Source organism: Oryx dammah, unplaced genomic scaffold (genome assembly GCF_014754425.2).
Source record: "Oryx dammah isolate SB20612 unplaced genomic scaffold, SCBI_Odam_1.1 HiC_scaffold_23, whole genome shotgun sequence".
Classification (NCBI taxonomy): domain Eukaryota; kingdom Metazoa; phylum Chordata; class Mammalia; order Artiodactyla; family Bovidae; genus Oryx; species Oryx dammah.
The window spans coordinates 69,176,682-69,182,286 of NW_024070207.1; positions in this window are offsets into that span (position 1 = coordinate 69,176,682).

The following is a 5,605-nucleotide window of genomic DNA, read 5'->3' on the forward strand; positions in this document are numbered from 1 at the left end:
GTTAACTCTAAGCACTATGTTATATAGCTGATCTCCAAACCTTATTCATGTTGCACAACAACTGTTAGCATTTTCAACATAAAGTTTGCTTTAGATCTTTTCCCAGTGGGAAACACATTATAACACATTATAGAGAAGTCAAATTCAATCCCCTATTCCTCTCCATTCATTCCCAGAGGCAAAGATTAATTTGGTATGTATTCTTCCATATAGTTTATATATCCATATGGGCTTCCCTGGTGGCTCAGATGACAAAGAATCTGCCTGTAATGCAAGAGACCCAGGTTTGATCCCTGAGTTGGGAAGATCACCTGGGAGAAGGGAATGGCTACCTACTCCAGTATTCTTGCCTGGAGAATTCCATGGATAGGGGAGCCTGGTGGGCTACAGTCCATGGGTGACAAGGAGTCAGACATGACTGAGGGACTAAAGAGAGAGAGTGAGAAGCAATATATAGAATTGTCCTGTGTGTCTTTCTTAATTTACATAAATAATAATATCCTAATGTATGTGTTATTCTGCAGCTAGCTTTCTTTTCCTTCACTCAACATCTTGTTTAGGGATGTAGTCCATTTTCTTTTTTACATTTCTTTTCCTATTCTAGCTGTATTGTAGAGTCAATTACATGTACCTTACTTTTTCATGATATTTTTCATTATAAAGTGATACCTAATTACATTACAGGAAAATTGGAGAATCCAACTAATTGATAGCTCTTAGGACCAGAGAATGGGAGAAGGCAATGGCACCCCACTCCAGTACTCTTGCCTGGAAAATCCCATGGACGGAGGAGCCTGGAAGGCTGCAGTCCATGGGGTCGCTGAGGGTTGGACACAACTGAGCGACTTCACTTTCACTTTTCACTTTCATGCATTGGAGAAGGAAATGGCAACCCGCTCCAGTGTTCTTGCCTGGAGAATCCCAGGGATGGGGGAGCCTGGTGGGCTGCTGTCTATGGGGTCGCACAGAGTTGGACACGACTGAAGTGACTTAGCAGCAGGACCAGAGAACAATTTGCAAAGGCTTTAGGCAGCTCAGCCAGCTCAGTGATTTTGGCTATAAAACATTGAAGAGCAAAATTGGAAGGGTCTCTAAGGATACTGCCTTGTCAGTCTCCTACCTCATATTTTGAAGGAGTAATAGAAGCCCAGAGAAGGAAAATTACTTAACAAGGCCACATGTCTATTTAATTTATTTGAGACCCTGACTCCATATCCTGTACATGAAACCTTTCCATGGTGAAAAAAGAGAAAAAAGAAACCTAAAACAGAAATCAATGGTTATAAAAATTCCATTTTAATAAAGTGTGGGAAATATGGAAGAGTGTAAAAATGAAGAAATCAAGGACTGCTCAATTTAATATTTTTATCTTCTGAACTTTTTTCCTGTATGTTTTTAATGTTTCTGTGGTTGTACCTTGCCTTTTTCCTCACTTAACATTATAATGTCATAATGCACAGTTTCAAAAGACAGATTTGTACATTGAAATCTTGCCAATGAATAATTTTTAAGGCACACTTTTGCTATATAACCATTAAAATATCGATAGCATAGGGAGGGACTTATGCAGAGAAAAAACAAGGACCATGCTATATGCCCCAGCAAGATTGTTCCTGTCCTTTGACTAGATCTTGTTCTTCTACACAACAACAACCACAAAATCTAGACTGACATTTTCAGGACTCCTGATCCTGAATTATTCATACATAACAGTTAGATTGTGGTCAGAAATTTGGAGTGTGACCAAGAGATACCCTGACACACCCCTCCACCTCCAAGGGTAGGCAGTGACCCTCAGGCGCATGAGGAGTGAATTCTCAAGCTTCCAGGCTCAGAGAAGCCACCCCAAGGAAGAGATAGTGATTGTTTTCCCTGTTCTATGAGGGTGAGGTCAGGTGTTCAATTTTTCCAAGCTGCAGAACATACAGGACAATAGTTTTTATTTTATTTTTTATTTTTTTTATATTTATTTATTTTTTATTTTACTTTACAGTTCTGTATTGGTTTTGCCATACATTGACATGAATCCACCACGGGTGTACATGCGTTCCCAAACATGAACCAGGACAATAGTTTTTAAAACTTCTTCAGCATTTATGTGAGAGGGGGCTCCATCCCTGACTAAGCCACATCACTTCTACACACATGCACATACATGATTAGAATTGTTGAGTACAATTTTGGTTGCACTCATTGTTGTACATGCAAAACTACATTCAACTATCAAGACCTGCAGGAGGAGAGGTGATGGTTTGTCACTCTAGACAGTTCAGTGTGTTTGAACCAATGAAGCACTGAAAGATTAAGCTACCCACTCAAGGTTACACAGCAAAAAAAAAAAAAAAAAAAAAAGCAGAATGCTGAGATTACAAAATAAAATAAAGTTAAATGGAAGCACAGTTATTCCTGGTCGTCTTGGGTCTTAGAAAGTCAGACCTTAGCTCACTGAAGCTCACCATGCTTCTGCTTTAATCAGTTTAGTTCATTGCTAACTTGCCCTTGCTGCCTGTGATTTTCTTTAGGTGGGCCAAATGTCAATTCACAGTAGTTGTTCAGAAGCACTTGACAGGTTCGATTTTTCAGTTCCAGGCTCTATTCTTTCACACAGGGCTGGAAAGGCAGGAGTCACACCAGTGGCTAACTGCATTTCTGCCTCAAGCTCATGCAGGGCTGGTGTGTGTGTGTGTGTGTGTATGTAAGTGTCTGTGTGTGTCCATGAGTGAGTGTGTGCTTGCAAATTAGTGAGGATTGCGGGATTAAAAATGTTCAAGATTTTAAATTGAAATAATTAAGCAAATTCCTCTAAAAAGAGCCCTTTCCTCTGCCAAAAGATTTTCTTTTTAAAGATACTTATTTCTGCAGTTGATTGAGGTTTAGAAATAGGCAGGACGAGACTCAGCAAATGTGTATTTTGCTAGGACATAGGGTGCTCTTGTTTCCAGGTTATAGAAGCCAGTGTTGGACCATGTCCCAGCTGTGTTTACCCCCAGATTCAAGTTTCAATTCAAGGGAGCTTCTTTCCACACCTCTTTCCCCTCCCCCCAGCAAAAGCTGTAGAGCTAAAGCTGCCTTTATAACAAGGAGTGGTTTTAGGTACTGAGAAGCTTTTCTCCTTCAAACTTGGCAGACAACTTCTCTGTGGGAATCTGAACCTGCTACACCTATCAAAGGCTTTGGGAAATGTGAAGTGGCACTTACAGCATCTAAACTGCAGCGAACTTGCCTGTATGCTGGCCAGCTTGGCTATGGGAAATCTTGCCTTTTATTGCCTATGTAAAGCCCCCCACTTAAACAATCAGGTCTGAATGTGTGGGTATAGGGGACATAGGAGGTTGCAGAAACGTCACAGCTGTCCTCAGACCCAAAGAGGGTGGCAGACCAAGAAGTCCATTATTAGTCTGTTTCCAGTGTCTCAATTAGGTGAAGACTGTAGTCTTCGCTAGGAAAGACAAGAGAGGCAAATAGATCAGTACTTCCCAATATTTTCAAGCCCTCCCAAACCCTTTTCTAATCATTTTTCATAAGGCCTAGTGCTTCGAAGAGGTTGTTATTTCTTCTGAAAAAGTTACATTTATTAAATAATAGTTCTCTGTGTTCATATACAACACATATGTGTATGTCAGATCTTCTAATCAGCGTAAATAAGCAATATTATTGTGCTTGGTTGCTGTAATTCCAGGGAAAAGCAAAGAAATTTGACGTTTAGATAACTGGGGCAGTTGTATGACAGTTAAGTACTGTTTTCTTTAAAGGTTTGAAATATTAAAAATGACTTGAGGATCCCGATGATTACTGTTGTGGTCTGTTAAGACCAGGGACCTCAGGTTGGGAACCACTGATCTAGTTAATTACTACCTTCCCATTTTTGAGTTAGCAAGTAAGGCTTTGGCCGAATAGAAGGTTAATCTTTGACCTGAAATTAAAACTCACCCAATTGGGGATAGGTTTGTATCTGTATACTTGGCTTCCCTTATGAGTCTTCTGGCCTGTAACTTTGAATCATTTATGATTAAATATTTTAAATGTCATGAAGGGGACTTTTGGTCAAAATCTGTATTAGTCAGGATTCTCCGGAGAGAAAGAATCAATAGTGTGTGTGTGTGTGTGTGTGTGTGTGTGTACACAAAATAAGTAATTGGCTCATGTGATTATAGAGGCTGAGAAGTCCCACAAAATTCTGTCTGCAAACTGGAGACCCAGTAAAGCCAACAGTGTACTTCCAGTCTGAATTCAAAGGCCTAAGAACCAAGAAAGCCAATTGTGTAAGTTCCAGTCCTAGGACTTGAGAAGACTAATATCCAAACTCAACAGTCAGGCAGAGAGAGACCTTAATATACATTAAAGGCACTTATGGCGGGTTGGAACTGCCTTGATATTTGAGACAGGCCCTTAACTTCTGGGAGGGGTATTAAAGGGGCTTTCTCATTCCATTTATTTGAAGTTCAAAGTCATTCATAGATATTATATACTTAAAGAAGACCTACTAAGTATAGGATACTGCAGCTGGGACAAGGGAGGTGGTAGGAGTAATAGTGGAGTGGTAGATGAGTAAAATATCCCCACATTTCAGGGAAATTGTGTTTTACTAGGGGAGAGCTATGTGTACAGGACTATTTCTAAGACTGGGTGTAAGATAGTTGTACTCGGGGTTATAAATTGCATATGTAATACTTTCTTCAGCAGGATTCCCTGGGACTGAAAGGTGTATAATGGAATCAGGTAAACCAACAATTGCATAATTTCTAACTACCTGCTAACAGAAGACAAGTATAAGTTGTGCCTCACTGGTGCTTTGTGCAGCAAATCACAACATTTAGAAGCACTACCACCCTGGACATTTGTATGTTTACTCATTAAACCTTACATTGACATCTTGGCCACAAATGTTTTTTTGCCTCTTGGAAATAACTAGGAAGTCATCTAAATAATTTTTACTTGCTACATTAATTATTTTTTCTAGATTACCTTGCCTAGATGTATCTATAGGCAGGTAACTGCTCCCAAAGGCAGTCCATTCCAGATGCTCATTCTTTTTATTTTATTATTTTTAATTGTGGCAAAATACACATTACAAAAATGTGCCATCTTAACCATTTTAAAGTATACAGTTCTGTGGAGTTAAGTACATTCACATATACAGCCATTACCACCATCCATCTCTAGACCTCTTTTCATCTTGTAAACTAAAACTCTGTATCCATTAAACAATAGCTCTCCATTTCTACCCTCTACCCAGACCCTGCAATCACCATTATACTTTTTGTCTCTAGGAATTAGACTATTCAAGGTTTCTCATGGAAGTGGAGTCCTGTAGTATTCATTTGTCCTTTTGTAACTGGCTTATTTCACTTAGCATGAAGTCCTTGAGATTCATTCATGTTGTACCATGTGTCAGAATTTACTTCCTTTTAAACGTTGAATAATATTCCATTGTATGTTTATATCACATTTTGTTTATCCATTCATCTGTCAATGGACATTTGACTTGCTTCACTTTTTTGGCTATTTTGAATAATGTTGCTGTGAATAAATCCTCCTTTGAGACCCTGCTTTCAATTTTCTTCAGTATATACCCAGAAATGAACTTGCTAGATTATATGGTAAT